Source organism: Lepidochelys kempii, chromosome 4, assembly GCF_965140285.1.
Source record: "Lepidochelys kempii isolate rLepKem1 chromosome 4, rLepKem1.hap1, whole genome shotgun sequence".
Taxonomy (NCBI): Eukaryota; Metazoa; Chordata; order Testudines; family Cheloniidae; genus Lepidochelys; species Lepidochelys kempii.
Genome location: NC_136383.1, coordinates 43,051,526 through 43,076,650, shown reverse-complemented (window position 1 = coordinate 43,076,650; position 25,125 = coordinate 43,051,526).

Here is a 25,125-nt window from a genome sequence, read left to right as displayed (position 1 = left end):
TTAAGGATCTTGTCCAATATCTCTAGAAGCCTGACAAGCGAATCGGGATGACTTCTGTTTGCTATACATGCTTGGCACTATAAGACTCAATTGAAGGTGTGCTCATGGATGGTTATAAACTGTTCAGGAAGGACAGGCAGGGCAGAAAAGGTGGGGGAGTAGCACTGTATGTAAGGGAGCAGTATGACTGCTCAGAGCTCCGGTACGAAACTGCAGAAAAACCTGAGTGTCTCTGGATTAAGTTTAGAAGTGTGAGCAACAAGAGTGATGTAGTGGTGGGAGTCTGCTATAGACCACCGGACCAGGGGGATGAGGCTTTCTTCCGGCAGCTCGCGGAAGCTACTAGATCGCACGCCCTGGTTCTCATGGGTGACTTTAATTTTTCTGATATCTGCTGGGAGAGCAATACAGCGGTGCATAGACAATCCAGGAAGTTTTTGGAAAGCATAGGGGACAATTTCCAGGTGCAAGTGCTAGAGGAGCCAACTGGGGGGATCTTTTCTTGACCTGCTGCTCACAAACCGGGAAGAATTAGTAGGGGAAGCAAAAGTGGATGGGAATCTGGGAGGCAGTGACCATGAGTTGGTTGAGTTCAGGATCCTGACACAGGGAAGAAAGGTAAGCAGCAGGATACGGACCCTGGACTTCAGGAAAGCAGACTTCGACTCCCTCAGGGAACGGATGGGTAGGATCCCCTGGGGGACTAACATGAAGGGGAAAGGAGTCCAGGAGAGCTGGCTGTATTTCAAGGAATCCCTGTTGAGGTTACAGGGACAAACCATCCCGATGTGTCGAAAGAATAGTAAATATGGCAGGCGACCAGATTGGCTTAACGGTGAAATCCTAGCGGATCTTAAACATAAAAAAGAAGCTTACAAGAAGTGGAAGGTTGGACATATGACCAGGGAAGAGTATAAAAATATTGCTCGGGCATGTAGGAATGAAATTAGGAGGACCAAATCGCACCTGGAGCTGCAGCTAGCAAGAGATGTTAAGAGTAACAAGAAGGGTTTCTTCAGGTATGTTGGCAACAAGAAGAAAGCCAAGGAAAGTGTGGGCCCCTTAATGAATGAGGGAGGCAACCTAGTGACAGAGGATGTGGAAAAAGCTAATGTACTCAATGCTTTTTTTGCCTCTGTCTTCACGAACAAGGTCAACTCCCAGACTGCTGCGCTGGGCATCACAACATGGGGAGTAGATGGCCAGCTCTCCGTGGAGAAAGAGGTGGTTAGGGACTATTTAGAAAAGCTGGACGTGCACAAGTCCATGGGGCCGGACAAGTTGCATCCAAGAGTGCTAAAGGAACTGGTGGCTGTGATTGCAGAGCCATTGGCCATTATCTTTGAAAACTCGTGATGAACGGGGAAAGTCCCGGATGACTGGAAAAAGGCTAATGTAGTGCCAATCTTTAAAAAAAGGGAAGGAGGATGATCCTGGGAACTACAGGCCAGTCAGCCTCACTTCAGTCCCCGGAAAAATCATGGAGCAGGTCCTCAAAGAATCAATCCTGAAGCACTTACATGAGAGGAAAGTGATCAGGAACAGTCAGCATGGATTCACCAAGGGAAGGTCATGCCTGACTAATCTAATTGCCTTCTATGATGAGATTACTGGTTCTGTGGATGAAGGGAAAGCAGTGGATGTATTGTTTCTCGACTTTAGCAAAGCTTTTGACACTGTCTCCCACAGTATTCTTGTCAGCAATTTAAAGAAGTACGGGCTGGATGAATGCACTATAAGGTGGGTAGAAAGTTGGCTGGATTGTCGGGCTCAACGGGTAGTGATCAATGGCTCCATGTCTAGTTGGCAGCCGGTGTCAAGTGGAGTGCCCCAGGGGTCGGTCCTGGGGCCGGTTTTGTTCGATATCTTCATAAATGATCTGGAGAATGGTGTGGATTGCACTCTCAGCAAATTTGCGGATGATACTAAACTGGGAGGAGTGGTAGATACGCTGGAGGGGAGGGATAGGATACAGAAAGACCTAGACAAATTGGAGGATTGGGCCAAAAGAAATCTGATGAGGTTCAATAAGGATAAGTGCAGGGTCCTGCACTTAGGACGGAAGAACCCAATGCACAGCTACAGACTAGGGACCGAATGGCTAGGCGGCAGTTCTGCGGAAAAGGACCTAGGGGTGACAGTGGACGAGAAGCTGGATATGAGTCAGCAGTGTGCCCTTGTTGCCAAGAAGGCCAATGGCATTTTGGGATGTATAAGTAGGGGCATAGCGAGCAGATCGAGGGACGTGATCGTCCCCCTCTATTCGACATTGGTGAGGCCTCATCTGGAGTACTGTGTCCAGTTTTGGGCCCCACACTACAAGAAGGATGTGGATAAATTGGAAAGAGTCCAGCGAAGGGCACAAAAATGATTAGGGGTCTGGAACACATGACTTATGAGGAGAGGGTGAGGGAACTGGGATTGTTTAGTCTGCGGAAGAGAAGAATGAGGGGGGATTTGATAGCTGCTTTCAACTACCTGAGAGGTGGTTCCAGAGAGGGTGGTTCTAGACTATTCTCAGTGGTGGAAGAGGACAGGACAAGGAGTAATGGTCTCAAGTTGCAATGGGGGAGGTTTAGGTTGGATATTAGGAAAAACTTTTTCACTAGGAGGGTGATGAAACACTGGAATGCGTTGCCTAGGGAGGTGGTGGAATCTCCTTCCTTAGAAGTTTTTAAGGTCAGGCTTGACAAAGCCCTGGCTGGGATGATTTAATTGGGGATTGGTCCTGCTTTTGAGCAGGGGGTTGGACTAGATGACCTCCTGAGGTCCCTTCCAACCCTGATATTCTATGATTCCTGGCCCAGAGGCTCGTGCATTCTAGGTTGATCAGACACAAAACACAATGGGAGACCTGAAGGATGGTGCAAACTTAGAGCTTTTTTGTGTGTGAATCGTGTGGTGGTGAGACTATTTCCCTGACGAGTCAGTATTTGTGGTCCTCAAAGTGAGAAATGAGTTTGCTTCCATTTGAATATGAAATGGTACAATTCTCTTTATATTTCATGCCTTGGGCTCTCAGTTTTCACAGCAGTTTTGTGTCCAGATTAACAGAGAAATACTTATAAGAAGTATCAGAGTTGATGCACCTGGTGTTGCTGAGCACACACAACTGAAATGATTTACCTCTTTATTGCCATAAAAGAGTGAACCCTGTCTCTTGTTTCTATGATATCACCACAATTCTTAACGAATTTCCATTTGTCGGAGGCTCAGGAGCCTTCATGTACTCTTCACATCCTAGGCCTCCCAGGGAACCTCACCATATGTGGCTTGTGCCTTGGCCTCCAAGCAGCAGTTGTACCTCTTCATTGCTTTTCAATTCACTGTCTATGAGAGCTCAGTTCTGACACAATGTCTGTTTTTCAGTGTGTTTTCACCCAATTTTCCAGCTGAATTTATTGAGAGATAGACAGGGGAAGCAACTTGCTCCAAGGTCATGAAGTGAAAGTGTTGATGGTTCAGGAGGGATTAGAAATACACTGTCAAATGAGATTATCCAGCAATGTTTTTTTCTGTTTTTGCTAAATAAAGAATTAATTAAAATAAAAATTTTAAAGTAAAGTAATTGAGCTTCAGTCTAGGGCATATTTTCATTGTCTCACAGCTATCAATCTTCAGTGTTCATGGACCTTGAAAATATAAAATTGTTCTTGCTATGGATAATGGAAAATGTAAATGCCCTAGGCAACTCAAAGCCCAATCGATACAAAGCCCAATGAAGTCAATGGAGGTCTTTCAGTTGATGCCAATGGGGTTTAGATCAGGTCCTTAGCACACTAATCCATCTTCTGGATTTACAAATGTGTAGCATGGATTACATACCATATGTCAGGGAATAGCTAGGTAGCTGGATCCACCAGGTTTCCATCCGCTGTGAGATCTGAATCCTTAATTCTAAGTTCTTTTCTAAACAAGAAAAAAAGAATACTTTATTCTTTTGTTTTCACATTTTTCTTGTCCGTTTAGGGGTGTTTTCGTCCAGCTGTTTTATAACAACAGAGTACTTTTTTTTTTTTTTTAAGGAATAGCAGTCAGATAACTAAACATTTTGCTACAAAATGGCATATTGACATGCTTGAGTTAATACCCTCTTCTGTTGCAATATTTAATGTTTGGATAAGATGCTCTGTGAGCCAATATGATGCAGGGTATAGCAGCTGACTTACCGTGATTGATATCCCTTTAAAAAAGAATATCTGAAATTCTTATGATTGAGAGCCATTGTCTTTGACATCCTTTGAAAGTCCATTCTTTATTCTTCCCAGGCACCAGTGTAACTCCATAGACTTCAGTAGAGTTACAACTGATTTATGCTGGACTGGAGAATCAGGCCTTTTGAGTTCCCACTTGTGACGTTGCACTCCATATGATTTTATGAAAATATGTTAATGAGTGTGAATATAATGGAAGTGGAATATGCGTCATGCAAAAGGTCTCTTGTAAGGTATCATTACAAAGCTTATAATCTACTGAGTGTGGTCATCCTATTTGTATAAATGTATCACTCTTGTATCTGAAACTAGAAATATGAAATATAACTCTGAGGTCCTGTTGTAATTATGCGAAGTGTGGACCATTAATGGTGGTTTGGAATCTTGATGGCTCCCATCAACTAGGACAATTGGTTGTAAATGGCTCTGTTTACTTGCAAGCCTTCCTGTGAGTCAGGCCAGGAAGAATGAAGGCTTGGCGTCTCACAGGACATGTGACCTTGTCACCTGTTACTGGAATCCCTCTTAAACCTGGAGCTTTTCCATTGAGAAGGAGGGGTGGGGACCCAGAGAGACAAAAGATTTCCGCCTTGTGCCAAAGTTACATAAGGGGATGGAACAGAACAAAGGAGGTTCCAGTCATGAAAAAATCCCCTAGTTACCACCTGAGCTGGAGCTAACAAGAACTGTACCAGGGGAAAGGATTGGGCCCAGACTAGGAAGGAGACCAGTCTGTGAAAGAAGCTTATTGGAACATCTCTGAGGATGAGATTTTATTTGTAATCAGCTTCTTAATGTATTAGGTTTAGACTTGTGTGTTTTGTTTTATTTTGCTGGTAACTTTCTTTGTTCTCTCTGTTATTACTTGGAACCACTTATCCTACTTTTCATACTTAATAAAATCACTTTTGCTTATTAATTAACCCAGAGTAAGTAATTAATACCTGGGAGAGCAAACAGCTGTGCATATCTCTCTATCAGTGTTATAGAGGGTAGAGAATGTATGAGTTTACCCTGTATAAGTTTTATACAGAGTAAAACGAATTTATTTGGGGTTTGGATCCCATTGGGAGCTGGGTGTCTGGGTGCTAGAGACAGGAACACTTCTTAAGCTGTTTTCAGTTAAGTCTACAGCTTTGGGGTGTGTGGTTCAGACCCTGGGTCTGTGTTGGAGCAGACTGGCATGTCTGGCACTACAAGGCAGGGTTCTGGAGGCCCAAACTAACAGTAAATGGGCTCAGAGTTAGTCTCGGCACATCAGGTGACAGTCCCAAGGGGGTCTCTGTGACCGAATCTGTCACACCACTGTTACAGCGAACAATACAATTCTCCTTTTCTGTAAAGTGACAGGTTTCACAGTGGTAGCTGTGTTAGTATGTATCAGCAAAAAGAATGAGGAGTACTTGTGGCATCTTGGAGACTAACAAATTTATTTGGGCATAAGCTTTTGTGACTAAAACCCACTTCATTGGATGCATGCAGTGGAAAATACAGTAGGAAGATATATATACACAGAGAACATGAAAAAATGGGTGTTGCCATACCAACTATAACGGGACTAATCAATTAAGGTGGGCTATTAGCAGCAGGAGAAAAATTGATTAGTCCTGTTATAGTTGGTATGGCAACACCCATTTTTTCATGTTCTCTGTGTATATATATCTTCCTACTGAATTTTCCACTGCATGCATCCGATGAAGTGGGTTTTAGCCCATGAAAGCTTATGCCCAAATAAATTAGTTAGTCTCTAAGGTGCCACAAGTACTCCTCGTTCTTTTCTGCAAAGTCACTCTGAATTCTTTGCCACAGTTTCTGAGCGCTTTTCAGGCATGGCAAGATTCAGAGTTCACTTTTTTTACTGTGGCACATTTCACTGTGCTGTTCCTTATATCCTGTGATGTCCCTCTGTGATGAGGGCTTCTGTATCTGCCAGCTTACCTCAGGCCATCACAAACAAATCTGTCACATAGCAAAGAATGGCCTAAAGTCACAATCTCTTGACATTTCATATAAGCTCACCAGTGACTTGGAGAGCCCTTCTTCTAGTAACTGGTTTTGGAAGTGTAGATTTTAACATTTTGCAATAAAGTTGGATCTGGGGGAATGAAGATTTTAATCAAGCCCACAATCCATTTTCACGTAGCTTTTATGATGACATTGCATTCACCAATAGTCTGTCTTTCTACCTGCCATGGTCAAAAATATGGATATACATGTTTCTTCCTCTATAATTTAGAGAAGAAATCATTTTAATGGTGACCTACATAAATGTCAGAGGTGTCTGTTTCATGAAAATGAAAATCCTGTGTTATACCAGATGATTGTCCAGTAAGAACTCTTCAAAACTCTGATTCCTCTTGTGGATATGATTAGTAAGGATTTTTCAAGGAACAAACCAGAAAACATTCAACAGTTACACATCCTATCTTATTCTGTCCTGTGTTCTGAAAATCATGAAGCACCAGTTTAGATTTCCTTACCAAAATGTTTAACTTTGACTAAATAAAGTACTATCAGAAGCAATAAGTAAGATTTTTTTCCCCTGTACACATAATGAAACTTATAATGGGGACAGTGCAAAACCCAAAATTATTTGCTAGTAAGAGTGCTAGTAATTTACAGAGCATAATATCAAATGTTATTGTTAGATTTGCATCACATTGATGTATCATAGCCCAAAATGAATATGGAAATAAGAACTCACCATCACATTGTTACTCTGCCTATACAGTATGATACGGATTTTACATGATCACATAATCTGCAATCCATATACAATTTTCTTATTCCAGTTTATAGCATGCTGTTAAATGAAAGTGTAAAATGTAGTAAAATATATTATTGTCAATAAAGTAAACAGATTGACTTAGGCATGCAGAGACCAGTGGAACCACCTTTTTCAAAATCACTTTTTAGAGTAGAATCATATTATAACTTTGTCACTTACTCTCCGTCTAAAGAATCAGAACTTCAGTCACAATAACTCTTAGCCTGAAATACAAGACCATCTCAATTACCCAGATGTTAGGGTATATTGAATAATAGTGCTCTAGGTAATTAAGGTTGTAGTGTATTAAATACAAAATTAATATAGAAATCACAGAAATATTTTTGACATAGGAAAAAAAAAAGTCCAGGAATACAAAGTGTTATAATTTGAAACACCAGCTTTACCTGATTTGTTATTGCTGTGACCTTTGTGTTTTGTTCATGCCAGTGGTGATCTGGTTAAATCCTTGCTGGGTGTGGTCCTGTGTTGTATTTTGTGGCTCCAGACAAAACAGTACAAGGCACTCACTTTTTTAAAGTTTTCAGTGTGTTTCTGGGAAATCAGACCACAAAGTTTTCCCCAGGAAATTGTTTCTTTGTGGCCAAGACCCTTGTTTACATATTTTCAATAAAGGAGTCCTTAATGAGCTGTTCCTTTTGCACACAAATTGCCCAGAGAGGGTATTCTTACCCTCTTTTGGAAAGCTTTGGCAATAGATAACATATTAAATCAGTGGCTTATAATTCAACTGGAAAAATAACTTGGGGTTGAAAATTTTGAGGTTCGAAAGTGCGCTCCCTTAACTCAAATACAGCTTTTGGCTTTTAGAATGAATTTCCTGAGCTGAGGCTGGATTGTCAGTTTTAGCTTTGAGTTTCCTCATTTTGTTGATTTCAGTTACGTTATTTAAATTATATGGAATTTTTCCGTAGGTTACCCTAGAGCAAAATAGTCATGAGTCCTAGGAGAAAGCTACAAGTGGATGCTTACAAATGTATTTTCTTTCAAAACTGATTTTGGGAATAGGTACTGGATTAATGCCCTTGATGTGGAAGAAGTATGTTTATCCTCAAACTAGCACTGGCTGTTCAGATTTTCCCCACACCTCATCAAAATGTGTCAGTGATGACCTAAGATGGGCAACCTCTGCAAGTCCATATGTAACCTTTACACTTATTATATCCTTTGCAGTCCTAAGAACAAAAGCACAGTTACAATGCAGACATTGGTCCAGTAGGACTTGAAACTCGCTGGATATAAATCATACTGAATAGCCATCAGCTTTTGATTGCTTGCAGTATGTTCTGGATTCAAACCAGTGAATGGCTTACTATCCCATTTCCAAGTCTGAGTCATCCTCTGTCTGCAAGAATGTGAATCTTCCACTCCTGTGCGAAGCTGGAGTCAGTCCTTCAAAGGCCCAAGAAGGAGGAGCGTTAAAGGGGCCTTTCAGCAACAAACAATGAATCCACCAAAAACTTAATGTAGTCTTAGTCTGTATTAACTTCTGTGCAGAGTTTCTTTTCCAAGTGTGCAGCTCTTCCCTTAAAGATAGTGGCTGTAGGGAGTTTCAGGAATAGCAGCTTATCTGGGAAACTAGGTAGGAAGTTGGAGTGGGGCCCAGCTTTGGTGCAGAGTGGTACAAAGCTTCAGCATGGATGGTCCTGACATCAAGATTTCACAGGATCTGTGCTGATCTCGAGTTCTGGGTATAAAACTCTTCTCTCTCTCCCTCCCCAGTCCAGTGTATTTAATTTTTCTTCTTCTGCGAGGTGGGTAGATTTCTCCTTCTCCTACACTTGGTGCTTCAGTTATTGAACAAAGCCACCTACGCACAAGTTTTCCTGTGACTTGTTTTTCGTTTCAAATCACTGTAGTGTTCAGAGCTGAGAGAGGTTGAGCATGAACTTTATTTTCTGTGCATAATGAATTCCAGACTTCCTTCAGCTGGGAATGATGGTGTATTAAAATTATATAGTTTCTCCAGTCTCTTTTTAAAAAATATCTCTTTGTCTGAAGAAGGTTCAGGAATGTTCACTTAATGTTTATAAACTTTCTATGTGGAATAATGGGAAAAAGAAACAAAATACACCAGAATTGGTTTTGCTCATATGAAAACAAACAAAAGTATACGCAAAAAGAAAAGGAGTACTTGTGGCACCTTAGAGACTAACCAATTTATTTGAGCATGAGCTTTCGTGAGCTACAGCTCACTTCATCAGATGTTTACCGTGGAAACTGCAGCAGACTTTATATACACACAGAAATCATGAAACAATACCTCCTCCCACCCCACTGTCCTGCTGGTAATAGCTTATCTAAAGTGATCAACAGGTGGGCCATTTCCAGCACAAATCCAGGTTTTCTCACCCTCCACCCCCCCACACAAATTTACTCTCCAGAGTAATTACTGTAATTACAAATTACTCCAGAGTAAATTTGTGTGGGGGGGTGGAGGGTGAGAAAACCTGGATTTGTGCTGGAAATGGCCCACCTGTTGATCACTTTAGATAAGCTATTACCAGCAGGACAGTGGGGTGGGAGGAGGTATTGTTTCATGATTTCTGTGTGTATATAAAGTCTGCTGCAGTTTCCACGGTAAACATCTGATGAAGTGAGCTGTAGCTCACGAAAGCTCATGCTCAAATAAATTGGTTAGTCTCTAAGGTGCCACAAGTACTCCTTTTCTTTTTGCGAATACAGACTAACACGGCTGTTCCTCTGAAACCTGTCATTAAACAAAAGTATGTTTCTTAATGTTAAGTGCTAATATTGATGCTGTATTGTCACTAGAGGGCACTCTGGCTCTTCAATTTCTCTTTTTCAGGTTTCACTTGTAAGGAGCAAGAATTCAGTATTTTTTTTTTTTCCTCCTGAGGGTTTTTTATTTCAAGGGAAAAAAACATTACAAGGTCATACCTTTAATTATTTGTATTTAGTTATGTGTTTATCAACAATATTTCAGTGCAGCCATGTAACAGCCATATTCTGTTACAATATGTAAGGATGGCCCCAGTGTTTTAGGAGTAAATTTGTGAGCTCTTAAAATGAGAAGATGAATCACGTTTTTCTTCTTCTTTCCTAGAGAAAGATGGTTTCTTAAGATGGTTCAGTCAGCAAGGGACCTCTTTGGTATGCTTTTTATAGGGTCTTTTAAAATAACACTCTTTCCATGGTTGTAAGATGGATACATTCATAAAGTAAAATATTGTATATAACCAATAATGGGATTTGTTTTAAAAAATACCTGCCAATAAGCATTCATGCTTATTCTACTCAGTCAATCAGCTGGACCTCTGAGTTGTCAGAGCATGCAACATTTGGAGGTTTACTAAGATCATTTGAATACAGAGGGTCTGATTTTGCGGTTACATCAGTTTTACACTTAGAATGATGCTACTTTATTCATTTTAGTGGAATTACTCCTAATTTTAACTAGTATGAGATCAGAATTAGGCTCAGAGGACCCAGTTCATTCTTGGTGTAACTTCACTTAAATTAACAGTTTCACCAGATATGATTTTGGCCCAGTCAGTGGTGTGCTAGATATTATGCATAATTCCTTTCCTTTCTCCTAATGAAAAAATTAAGACACTATTGAACCGTTTTTTTTTTTTCCATTTCTTTCTGCTGGGTGCCTTCACCTTGCCTGGCCTTAATGCAGACTTCATCCAGAGAGACAAACCTAATAATCGCATGCCCTTTCATTTTGGTGAGCAGTAGTTTGTTATAAACCCTACCAACTTCCTTCATAATAAAGGCCCCTGTTATGGCTCTTTTCTTCCTGTACTTTTAGGAGTTCACACTGTGGTCTCATTGCCTGTCATGTTTCAGCTTTAAATAAAAACAGCTGTTCATGTTCAGGTTAGGACAAAGGCACCTGAAATATGGAAATTTCCATATTTTTAAACTAATTTAAAAAGTGACCTCGCCATTTAATTTCAAATATTGTGAGTGTGTGTGTGCAGGCCTATATGTATGTATAGTTCTCAGACAAAGAGTTTTGCACGCTAAATTTCACCCTGGAAATATATGTATATTTTATAGCCAATTTACAAGCTCTTTCTCATAAATTGTTGGAAGGGGCCGAGGATTGCTTTTCACCAATGGGAGGAAGTTAGACCAGCACTTGTCAGGTTAAAGAATTAGATGGAAATAGAGTGTCAGTAAAATATTCTACCCCCCAGGTTCTCACAGTGTGGAGTGAGGAGCTGTCACCCTGTGCAAAGGGCTGGCAGAATCTTCTTTCACAGATGAATATGCTAAAATTTGTATAACTATTCCAGAATCACTCAGTGGAATGGAAAATGTATTGCATCAGAAAAATCCCAAATACTATAAAGTGATTGCTTTGGGGTATCACTGTTGTGGAAGTATTTTGCGTGGTCCAAGAAGAGATTATGGACTGTGATGATTTGATTGGCTGGGGATTGTGTGTGTGTGTGTGTGTGTGTGTGTGGGTCTTCTTAGCCTCTTTTGGAGCACTGAGGAACAGTCAATTTCCCCCCCTTTTAGTCCCCGCTTCATCAAAAGCCTTGTGTTCCACACAGCTGTTTTCTTTCTTGTCCATGCTGATCCATAAATCTGCCAGCAGAAGTTGAGAAAAAAGCAGAACAACGTTCTCATGTTCCACCCGGGCTGAGTATGCTGCCTCCTTGTTTTTCCCAATCATTGCCAGTCAGGAGTGAAGGGCCCTACTTGGGTTCCAAACTCAGATGTAGACCATATCTTTATCCTGCTTTTGGCCATAGGAAGAATTGAGAAGTAGAAGTCTACAGTGCTAGTAAAATCTCTCTCTGATTTGGAGCCAAAGTGATTAGAAGTCACCATCCAAATATTATTGTTAATATTCTGGACACTTCCTACACGTAGTCCATGTAGCCTTTATTTCTTCTCCAGAAAGTCTTGTTCCTCTCCTCTTCTTTTCTCCCTCCTCATTTACCTTATTCCCCTCCTCCCCCTCAGTATTCTTACCTCTTCTATCCAGCTAACAGTTCCTGGAAAGAGTCTGGGTTTACTTCTCATTGAAGTGGCATTTCCAGGTACAATCTGGACATCAGCCTCACGGGACCTAGAAAAGATTGGTTTCCAAAGAAGGTCATTACCACAAAATACTGAAATAAAGGGGCCCACTTCTCTGTTGCCTTATGGTTCCTTCACATCATTCTAGCAGCGTAAAGGAGATGTAAAGGAAGCTAATCTGCCCACTGTGTAGTCTAGAGGGGTTCCCTGCATAAAGTGTATCAGTTACTGATATGTCCAGAGTCCCAGCTGTTCTGCTTCCTGTAGTAGCCACATGGGCCATGAGCAGCTAAGTATAAATTAAAGCTGCCCAGAGCTTTCACCTTCCACTGGAGCCCAGAGGTAAAATCACCTTTTCCTCACCAGGACCACTCTTTGTTTATAGGTATTTATATGGTGCTTATCAGCATATTTGGTATCTGAACATCTCACAGATATTAATGGATGAAGACTCCTGATGCTTCTGTATGGTAGGGAGGAACTATTATTACCAAATGGGACACTGAGGCACAGAAAGGTTAAATGACTTGTTCATGGTCATGCAGGCATGGTTGACCTGGGAATAGAACCTAGATCTCCAGATTCCCATGCCACAAGACTATCCTTTACTCTCTAGGTCTTGAACACTTTGGTTAAACAACCTTCTGTGATAAGCAAGTGTTGAAATATTGTGACCAAATGCATGCTTGTATTCACACACTACACACTACTGTAATAATCTTTGTCCAAAATATGCCTTGTGAGATATCATTTGAAAACTAATGACTCACTGGTCAATACTATCATGGTAAAATGTGTGTAGCAACATTATATGTAAAGTTATGAATTCCTCCTGAATGATGTTGATGGCACATGTTAAAACCCACATCGCGCCTGATCAAGCAGGTCCTAAACAGAAGGAATGTGCGTTTACCTCAGTTTCCATATAAGTTGTAAACAGGGCCCTGAGACAGTGAGAGGGGAAAGACAGGAGACAAGGAAAATCTGCATTTCAGCAATCAGAAGTGAGAAGAAACAGCATTCATCTTCTTTCACCACCAGACACCATGTCACTTTTTGAATGAACTTTAAGTAGGGGTAACCTTAAGGAACATACATTTAAAAAGTAACTGAATTATAAAAGTGAGGGGCAAAACACCCCAAGTTATCTCTCCCTATTCATCTCTCTTTTCCACCTAAGACGACAAAAGAAACAACCTTTGGAAGCAAATTCTGACCTGATATTTGGTCAGCCTTGTTGCTGGATGCATGTGGTAAGAACTTCCCCTTGAACCAAGTCTAGTTTCTTGAGTTTAGAAAGCATTTTATCTTTATTCCTCTTGCAAACATTTCTGACGTTAATGCCTTATACTTGTAGTCACTTAAAATTTCTCTCTTAAATAACTTTGTTTTATTCTTTAATTAAAACTAATCTAGTGTTGTGCCTTGTTTGGGTAACTTCATTTAAGGTAGCAGACTGTTGTGTATTGTTTGCCTTTCATGGGCAATGAACCTAATATATTTGGACTGTCCAGGAGAGGGCTGGATAGTGCAAAAGACATGTTTTTGAGAGAAAATCTGGGACTGGGTGTGTGTTGGGGTCACCCTGCAATAGTAACCAAGGCTGCTGAAAGCAAGAATGTGGGTGGTGTTTGCTAACAGGCTGCTGTGGTCAGAGTTTCTGGACCAGGACTGTGGCTGTACACAGACACTCAGGATGTGACCTGCATGCTGTTTGTGAGGAGCCCAGGTTGGGAGCTTCAGTAGCAAAGCATTGTGAGACACCCAAGGTTGCAGAGCAGGGTTTGGATTGCACCCCACATTATCATAAATACCCAAGAGTAATTTGTCTCCTAAAGTCCATATTGAGGCACCAAATAGGCGATCTTTGAAAGAGCTGAACTCAACAGCTCCCACTGACATCTGGCAGCTCACAGTTGCCTCACGCTTTGCCGAACTGTTCTGATTTGGTCCACTAGCTCCATTGTGAATACTTGCTTTACGAGGATCTGATTTTCAGACATGCAGAGTGCCTAAAACTCTGACTTCAAACTGAGTCTCATTTACCTCTGAAAACAAGGACTTAAGCAGATTTTTTAAAATGCATTCTGAAAACATGATTGCTTTGTGACTCACTTTCTATTACATTGTCTGTGTAAGACAGTCTCACTTTATTTATGCTATAGCCATTCAGTGTAGGTACCAGCAGATATTTGAAACAAAGCATGGATGTTTTAACATTCCAGTGGATTTAGACACGTGAATTGGCAGAAGACCATCAGCACTACTGGCACAAATTCATGACTCTTGATGAGCTGTGCTAAGTCTGTCAGATGCCCTTCATAGGTTGTCCAGACCACCGTGGTTTTGCTTCTCAAAACCATGATGCACAAAGATAGCAGAAAGCAATGTCATGTAGCAAATTGATTCTTTGGAGGAATTGCATGGAATACATTTTATATCTTTAAGTTTTCTGTAATAAAAACATGTGTCGGACAAATGAGAATACAAGAAATCTGAGGTAATTTCCCGCTGGGATACTGAAAAAGTTATGGGCTACAGTGGCATCTGTGGAACCACTTTCGGTGCTCCCTTGTCAGTTTCATTCTGGTTTGTCTTTTTCCTCCTGGACACACATCCTCTTTTCCATCTTTGTATGACTTAAACTTAAGAAGTAGTATATGGCTGATAGAGCAGTATTATGCACAATATTCTAAAGATTGGCTATATGAAGGCTACCAACTGATATGCATTTGACTCAAGTTTGAGGATCTCAGATATTCTGGTAGCTAGGTCATTTGTACTTCAGTCTTCTGAAAGTATGACAGACTCTCTGGCTTCTCTGTTCCAGCTCACAAACTGCACAATTTATATTCTGTGTGTATATGCCAACAGTGTGGCCTATTAGTTCTCTTTATTTTATTTTGAAAACCTCCCATTTCTTGACATTCATGTGACAGGAGGGAATCTGATGAGGCTCATGTGTTGGGCAGGGAGAATCTACTGCCATCACAAGATTCTTTATTACTGTTAGCTGAGGTTCTTAAACACACAGAGCATAAAGTTAATTCCTAAAAATATCAAAAGGATGTAACCAAACTTGTGCCTATATCTGAGATACTGGAATGCGTATTTACATAAGGGTGAACCCTGCTGCCTCCTCTGTGGCTGCTGAGGACCATGTTGTTCCTCAGTTAATTGGTTATTGATACAGAAGACAGAAGTTTAAACTAGGATCTAGATTACAGAGAGAGTGAAACAATTCTATTAATTCATTTTGCCTTATAAGATTATTTGTGTAGAATGGGGCATTCAAAATAAAACCATCCTTTCCTCACTCCCCTAGGCCCACTTTCATTGTGGCAACAGAGTAGTGCAGTATTGCTGGTTATCTCATTTTGGAAGCCAGCAAAACAGAACACAATCAGGTTATCCTGAAAATCCCATGTGTTGGATAGGGCTTGGGAGCCCTGATAAAGGAGGGCGAAATGATATATTTCTCTTAGAAGAAGAAACAGTGTCAGGAACCATCAGAGAAATGTATAGATACTTTCTGTAGGATTTCTAAATTTCAGCAGAATTGTTCTACCCTGAATAATGGTAGGTTCAGTCTTTGCCAAAATGCAGCTGGGCAAATCCATTACTTCCCATATGGAAAGCAACTGTTTAAGTAAATTATATAATTATACATTATAACATTGCTTCTGTCCAAAACCTAGGGCTGTTGCAGGACTAAGCCAAGCTTTTTCTTGCTATAACTATACCTCTTCGCTACACAATTAAAGACATAAGGGAGTAAACAGTTTCATTTTTTCTTTTGCATTCCCTCTCTGTTCCCTTCCCTTCCTCCTTTCCGCCCATATTTTATGATACGTTTACTATTCTGGACCATGAGTTGGCCCTTTTGGCTTTCCTGTTGGCTGTAGGTCCCTGTAACATGGGAGTAGCGAAGCTATGAGGATTTTGTGCTGCAGAAATCTTCGGTTTTTCAGCCAGAAAATTCATCACGGCCTATACAATGGAGATCCTAAATGACAAGAAAGGGATTAAAATAAAAGGAATGACTATGAAAAATAAGCAAAAATTGCACTGCATTTGGAACAAATAATACACTAATAATACTTTAGTGTATTTCTCTGAAGGATCTCAAAGCTCTTTACCAAGATTGGACTTGATACATTGCTACTGAGGTAGAGAGATACACATTTACAAATTACATTTCCCTGCAACAGAACAAACTTCTGGCTCCCAAGAATGGCCAGATGATGTTTAACTGTAGTTGGGGCTTCTGTGGCACTCCACTGAAGGTGGCAACTTGGAGAATGTAGTGAGCGCTTCAGGCTACATTTCCACCCTGCCCCCCACAAACACATTTCTGTTCACCTGTGAGGTGGTGTGACTGTCAGCCTGCATGGCTTTGGTCTTTCTGCCCACAGGTTCCCTGTGCCTTGAGTCACGATGGCAGAAGCTTGAGTACTCCAGAGCCAAATCTAGCCTCTTAACTAAGCTTCACCTCTTTGTGAGGCAGGTAAAAGATAACTTCACTCCCTAATGAAATGCAGTCACCTTTTGGAGGGAAACATAGCAGCTGTTTAGCAGCACATAGCAACAAAATTCCACAGTTCTAGAGTAAATGAACGCCTGTGACACTATGACCATTGTGTGGAAACCATGGATTATGGAGTTGCTTATCTCAATGACACAAGAAGGACAAGGATAGGCCACAGTCCATTGTGTATGGGAAATAATGTATTTGTTATTCAATCTGTTTTTCTATTGAATTTAAATAGGTGCGGGTAGTACCAATTCTGGCTCTGATTACCAGGGACACTGTTTTTTGGTCTCTCATCATTAGTGGTGTATTGTTTTTTCAAATTACCATAATCAGTTGAAGTGGAAGGGATTATCAACTAGATACAAAGAGCCTTATTCCTGCAGCCTTACTTCTTGTGTAGTCATTATACAATGTTTAAGAGAAAGGAGAATGCAGATTTGGTAGCACTTTACACTTATTTTGCAGTCACACACAGCACAGGTGCAAATGACTACCTCAGATGGAAGGCAGTGGAGAACCACACCCAATGTAATTACCTCCTGTCTGTACTAGAGCAAAGTGACTACATAGTGGCTGTGTGAGCTCCCTGGGGTATAGCTGTGGTACAAGAACTTTTCTATGGAAGATGCAGAGCAAATGCAGAAGTCAGTGTGTAACATATGCATTGTGTGCATGAACATGCTATCAAAAACAACTCCTTTATTAAAAAAAGTAGCTTTCCAGTAGAAAAAGGTTTCTGTTTCTTTAAAAATGTGTGTGGGTGGAGGCCAGAAGTGAGGTGTGTCCACGAGTTGGAGAAACTAGAGAGAGAGAGAGAGAAGGGGCAAGGCTGTGGGCTATAATGTGTATTGTGAGAGCTTCTTAAGGTGCAATATCACAGTGGAATAAGGAGTTACTCAGAATAATTGTTTTTCTCTGAGCAGCTGTGAATAGTTGGGACGCTGAAGTCACCTGTGACTGGACCACTGTATTTTGCTGTAAATGTTCATCTCAGTCCCAACACTGAATACGTGGGCTGTGTGTTTTGGGAGTTCCTTGGGGACTAGTGGAAGAAGGAATCCTTCAGGTAATGGAGTGTCAGTGGATTCCCTTTGCTGCAGAAGGGTCTGCTCCTGCTCCATTCCTAGGATTTGGCTGGTCAGCCCTGATAAATGCAGACTGACTGGCTCTGCTTCTCCCGGGGTCTGCCCCAGCTCTTCCAGTACACATCCAGCCATTCATGCTTCTTCACCTTCTGCTCAGTAGACCCACATGGGTCCAGGCTTGTAGAAGAGTTGATGGGAGAGTATGGGGCTGGATTTGTTTGTCCTATGAGGATAAGTGGGAAAACATGGGAATGTTGGGGCTTTATGAAAATTCTGTTTTTTATTTTTTTAATAAGATTTTGGTTTCACAAAATGTTTTTGAGTTTTGTTAAACATATGTTTCCTTAATTTAAATTGCTGTTTTTCAAGGGAAATTTAACAAAAAACATTTCTAACTAAATGGAATCTTGGACTATGGAAACAAGAAAAGTTCCTGTCTAAAATTAATGCTTGTCCTGTTTCTAGTATCAGTAAAATAATTTTTTTTTAAAAAAGAAAGTGGAATGACCCTGCAGCTCTCCTCTTATGAGAGCAAAACAGAGCTAAAATCTCAAAATTTTTCAGTTCTAGAGCAAGAACCTATGATTTTCAAGTGGGTCCTAAATCTGGTAAACCAAGTTCTCTTCTCCCTAGTTATATGGAAGAGATTCAGGGGACAAAAGAAGCACTGTGTATTTTTACTGTGCTTACCACTTTGCTTGGGAGAAGTGAAAAAAACATTGGAAAGAGAACATCTGGCCTCGTTAATTGTGCCTGACACAGTTCTAGGCACAGACACGGACGCCACATGACAACCTTGATATGCTCTAGAATGGCTTCTAAGTCATGCAAATCCAGGCACTGACAGAGTGTTGTCCAGTCAAGCATCACTATTACGTACAAACACTCAAACCTGCAACTTTGCAAGCCAAAGCCGCTGTACTCTGGGTGAAGCGACTGCAAGAAAAACCCACACCTTTCCTGAGTTGAGTGCAGCTAGCCAAACTGCCAGGTGTCATAGTACTGATAACTGAAGCATGACCCATCATCTCTGCAGAAGGAACATGCCATAATTAAGCCAGCAATTACAGCACAGTCCTGAATTACTCCGACCTCATCCAGTGCCACAGTCCATGTCTTGTCCCTTTATAGAAAGGTGTCCAGAGAGACTGACTTTTTACATAATGTCAGTGGAGTTATTTCAAATTTACAATGGTTTAAGTGATCAGAATAAGACCTTTAATAGAATGCTTTAGCATTGATTCACCATTACTGATTTAAACAATCTGCTTTAAGACACATGGAATTTCCTGGGCATGAATGACTGCTTGGAATGAAATGGACTTTGGGGCTAGAATTTTCAAAGGCACCTTAAGCAGTTAAGCACCCAAACTCCACTGATATTCAATGGGACTTGGGTACCTACCTCAGCTCCCTTAGGCACTTCTGAAAATTTCAGCCTTGTTTTCTTTCTTGCTTTATGTTTATATTGTTACTGATTTGTGCGTCACTTTGTATATTCATCTGTATTAATGCCTATCAAATCATGACTTATTTTCCAGTGTCCCATTGAACATGCATATATCTATATAAAACAGGTGACATATGTAGCTACACAAAATTATTACTCAGTCCCCTGACAAGTTAACCGTGATTAAAGGATTTTAAACTATGGTTTTGAATTTGTGTCCCAGACCCATGGCAACATCCTACAAGGTGGAGAGTGCCCTCAATTCAATGAGTGTTCAACCCAGCACTCTGTAGATACCTGTCCTTGAAGCTCAGTCCTGCAAGGTGCAGAATATTCCTGTGACTCCAGAGAGAACCCATTTTATTCTAATGAGCATCTCCCAAGGATACTCAGCACCTGGCAGGATTGAATGTTTACACATCTAACAAGCCTTTGTTTGGGGAATGGCATTAGCCATTTTATGAAGTATTTGAACTTCTGTTAGAATCAGTGAACACCTCTCCTAACTTTAAATACCCTATATGTCTACATATCCATATATATATGTCTTATCTTGTCTAAACCCACAAAGCCATTTAGAGACTTTAGTTATAAAATCTGACTTTTTAAATGCAAACTATATGATGTTTAATATTAAATATATAATAAAATAAGTTGCTTTTCCAGATGTTGAGCAGCTCTGAGAGTGAACTACTAAAAATTACTTTTCCAGTAGCCAAGTTCTCTGAACAGTTTATTTTCCAGACTTTAAGCTGCTCTCTAAGCATTAATCATTTTTAATACAAATAAGTTCCTTTTTTTAATTGTTGGACCTACAGTATTTGTTTTATTCACCCAAGTAAATGGAAAACTCCATTGGCTCCAGCCAATGCTGGTTCTTATTTTTCTTTAAGCCTAGTTTTGACACTTAAAAAACACTATTTAATAAATTAGTCTTTTTATTGAATGATTTAACAAAATATTCAGTTTTCATAATTTTTAAAACTGCTGACGTAAAAGAGAAGCATTATAGAAAAAGCAGGTTGGCCTAGCAGAGACCACCAACCAATAATTTTAAGTCTAAATGCCATGGAAACACTAAGCAAACATTCACTCTTTCAATATGGAGTATTTGCAGTGTTTTATGCTTCTGAATGTTGCATTGTATTCAACATCCTGTAAATATGGGTTTCTGATTCATCCCTGCATTGCAGTTAATGGAGTTTCACCACTGTGTCACAGGCTGGGCTGGCCTTTAAGGAATTGGGGTGCAGCCCGATCTTTTTCATGTCATTCTATGCCTGGTGAATGGCTTGTGTTTGGACAAGTAGTTGGTTCAGATGACTAGGCATCATGTAGCAGGATCTGAAATGTTGACCCCAGCAAGACAGGGAAACTTATGCAGTAGTGGGGTCTGACACTGGATCAATTAAAATTCGGTTACACAGTAGAATATCAAGCTTCTGATTTATGCCACAAAAGGTACGTTTAATTATTGTGTGCATTCCAATAGTAGTATGTGTTAACCTGAAGCCGTGGGTGATGCTCCATATTATAAATCTTAAATAAATGAAAATGGGTGTAACTAAGTTCACGGAGACAGCATTTGGCTTCTCTTCCTGACCTCCCTTGAAAGCCATTTTAGTTTATTCTCTGTTTGCTGGGGTCCGATCCATCTTTCTTCTTATACTGCAGCCATTTAAGTCAATAGCGAATCACCCATTGGCAACAATGAGGTACGATAAGGCCTCTTGTGTCCAGGGCCCTCTTTCTTCCTCTCTCTGTTTTCCAGTTTGCTATTGCAGTGTCTTATTTTCTTTCTGGGATCTGCTTTCTATGTTGCTAGCCCTGTGTTATGAATTATACCTGGTAGGACACGCATACAACTGCTGAGAATTATACCTTGTAGGACATGCACACAAATGCTACGAATTACACCTGGTAGGACACGTGCACCAATGCTACGAATTACACCTGATAGGACACGCGCACCAATGCTGCGAATTATACCTAATAGGTCACGCACAGTTTGAATCTAGACTGAGGCATAGAAACAAGTCCACAACTGCAGAGTTCCCAAAAGACACTAAGTTAATTACGCTCGAGCGTGGTGCCCCCCTGCTAGCCAGGGGGGGACCCTGAATACAGATTATACAAAGGTTATATACTTTTTAGCAAAGCATGTTGCCCTCGTGCATCAGAAACCTTAGCCAATAAACAAACTCTTGTCTTATCTACCACCTATCCCTGCTTGGTGCATTCCTCATGCTATACCAGTATGTTAACTATGCAGCATGGTCCTAAAGCCATGCATCAGTAACTTTTATTATCAGAATGGGAGGCCTCACATCAAGGCCAAGAGACAGGGAGTTAGAGACTGACAAAAACCAGATACTGGGAGTCAAGGCAGGCTGGAGACAAGGAGGAGGAGGATTTTCACAGGGATTCAGTATCTAAGGATCACTCCTCCTGGTGTATGATGTGCTGGCATTTAAACAATGGTGGGCCCCAAACCAAAATGGAGTCACATGTGCTAACTTTTCCTTAACACCCTGCCAGTGTTAATGCTCGCCACTGCAGAAGTTCTCAATCTGAAACTCCCACAGTCATCTCCAAAAGTCCCGAACCTCTTTCCAACTGTAGAATCCATTGGCAGCCCCCTAGATGATAAGAGATCTATGCTTTCAATGAGAAATGTCCAGTTCTGAGTCTCCCAGCAGTTGCTGAACCTCATCTTAGGCCAACCTGAGAAATGTCCCAGCTGCTGGATCCCTCTGTTATCTGTGTTTCTCCAACACCATCACAGAAAAGCTTAAAACCCGGTCCTTCAAGTAACTATGGCACTGTCTCACATTATGCCTTAGCCCTACAAGTAATTAGACTTGAATCTCTTCTCAGAAAATTCCCTCCTAAGCATGTGGGCACTTCTTCCTCCCTCCTATCTGTCCAAACTTCCTGCAAACTACCTGATGAATGTTCCAGCTTTGCCAAGTGATGAATCTTCCCACTATTGTTGCTTAAGAAAGCTCTTGGTAGCCTTTCAGGCCATGTCAATCTGGACATGAGGTAGTTTTCTAAGTGTTAATAGTTCTAACTCAGTCTGAACAGTGCACATCTCTGGTGCGATGGCCCAGACAACACACTGGAGAAGGGAGGGCAGATAGTGAAACTCTCAGGTGCACACCAAGGCTTGGCTGTAGTGATATCATTATTTGGAGTTAGCACAATTGAGCAGTAAGATCAGGATTGCCTTTCAAGACAAAGTCTATGCAGCAGTGAAATGGAAAGAGTGAAAGAATAGGGGCTGTGAAAGCAGAGAGGGTAATGGGGGTTTGAGAGCAGAGAAGCATAGGGCCCTAGAGAAAGGAGCCCAGAGAGAATGTGAGGGAGCACTGGAAGAGAGAATTATGAGATTCCATTTCCAACTCCTGCTCCATTTCCTATTTACAAGGAGTTGTACTTTAGGGGATAGGTAGTAGTTATATGGTAATTAAAAGGAGTACTTGTGGCACCAAAGAGACTAACAAATAAACTCTAAGGTGCCACAAGTACTCCTTTTCTTTTTGCGAATACAGACTAACACGGCTGCTACTCTGAAACATGGTAATTAAGTAAGCCATCTTTTCCCACATCTGAAGTTCTAAATGAAATTCTACTTTAACTTCAACTAAAACGTGGGACCTCCACAGGGATAACTTCTACTTGTATATATACAGTAGTGCTGGCTGAAAATTTTCATCAAATTTGCCTTTGATGGAATATTCTGTTTTTGATAATTTTTCGTGAAAAGTTTCTGCTTTCTGTGGAATATTTTCACTTTTCATTGAAAAAACAAACAAGCAAATGACAAAAATTTTGTCCTAAATTTTGATTTGGAAATACTGCTGTGGTACCTCATGAGAATTGTAATCTGGGGGTCCAATGCTCCCATTTTCCTTTAAGAGTCAGATTCCTCAGCCAGACTACATCTCTTATGATGCACTGCAGCTAGGGACTCCCAGGATGCATTATGATGTTTCAGCAGGAGTTGAGACTTTGGTACATCATGGGAGATGTAGTCAAGCCAGGCAGCTCAGTTTCTATATGAGAAGGAAGGCCTGAGCACCCAAACTACAAGTGCCTCCCATGCATCACTACGTCAGCATTTCCAAATTGAATTTTTGGCTTGATTTTTCACCAAAAAGTCTAAATTTTCCATAGGAGAAAAACCATTTTCTGACCAGCTTTAGTATATATGTTTCCCTTCTTCTCTTGTTCCTCATTCTCTTCCCTGCCACTTCTTAGCTGAAACTGGGTCTTTTGAAGTTTTGCCAACCCAAACAAACAAACAAAAAAATCACGAATTCCCCCTCCCCCAAATCATGCAATTATTTTTGCAGTGACACCTATGAGTCCTAGTCATGAACGAAAACTCCATTGTGCTAGGTGCTGGACAGAAAAGATGGTTTCTGCCCTGAAGACCTTACAATCTATATATTCAGTTCATTTTATTAACTTTTGGTTTCTGAGCCTTTGGGGTGTACTTGGGTCATGCTTTTAGTCCTAGGTATCCTTGAAAACATACTTTGTACAAAACATGAAAGTGAAGATCCTCATGTAAACAGTTGATTTCAGGAGCTAGGACTTTAAATGAAATACTAAATATCGATCACTAAACTTGTGATAAAACTGACAGAGTTCGGAACACTGGTCCTGTAAATAAAATGTTGACACCTCTTTGAAAGCCAGGGCACTTGAAAGAGAGAAAGGGGACCTTCTCCTGTTTCCATTGAAATCAATGAAAGATTTTTCCATTGATTTCAGTGGGTGCAGGATCTGGCCCAGAGAGAACAAGAAAACAGTGTAGAAATCTGGTACTGCAGAGAGAAAGAGAGCTGAACTCTGGTACTGCAGGGAACTTTTCTCTGAGGAGAGACAATTTAGACCAAAGTGCTGAACTCTGGAATGCATGTCCAGCCAGACGCGCCAAATTTTTTTAAAACGCTTTGTTTGTTCTTAAACAAAACTCTTTTTCTTATGTCACATGTTAGTTCTAAGGTGCTGTTTATTTAATGTAGTGATTTATACATTGAGCTGTATTTTTCTTTGAAAACACGATGATGTTCAATTAAAGTTCTAAAATGCTTTGCACAACATATAGGGCAGACTCATCCCTGAAGACAATGGAATTACACTAGGTACCCAAAAAATAAAACAGAACACCTTGCCTGAGATATCTGTCCTTTTTTCTCTCCCAATATTACCCCATATGGTGTCTCCTCTTGGCAGCACGCTACAGCAGCAGAAGTAACATTGCTATCTTGCAACTTTAATGTCATGACATGCAGCTCTCTCAGTTCCTCCATCCCGGAGCAATAGACTTTCCTGAGGCAGTTTTATCTTCATAATATGAAATAGGCTGTCAAACATTGTTTGGAAATGCCAAAAGAAACTGTCTCCACAGTCCCATATTGTTTAATTCATCACCACGGTGCACAATAATCAATGTATAAATAATCTAATTATTTACTTTTAATATGTTTGATGAAATATATATTAAAAGTTAGAGACAATGCCAAGGAGGAGGATGTTTATGAAACAAAGTCAGTGAATGTGGGAGAAAAGCTTTGAACTGATTCTTACAGAGTCCAGATTTGAGGAAGGAAAGGGAATAGTTTAAAAAAGAATCCTGGCTTGAAACGAATGGGTTCCTCCCTTCCCAGGAGGGCTATTATATTTTTGAAGTGGTGCATGTATATTTAGCCTTTAAAAATGCATATGCTTGTGTAGCTGATCAGTGTTCCTTCAAACATGCATCTGAGAGAAATTTCTTTAATTTTTGAGGAGTAAAATATGTTTTTTTTACTATTTTAACCGACACAGTGTTTTGCATAAAATAGGCATATGGTGGCACTATATATTTTTTTCTTTACTCAACATACGTAACTATGTAATGAAAAGAGGGTCCACCAAGTAGTTAAAGCTATGGTCCCTCTTTATGGACCTTACCATACTGTCCTGTTTCAGGAAAAAAACCCATTGATTACAGGACCAGATTGGATAGGTGCAACGTCATGGAACTTTTGGAATAA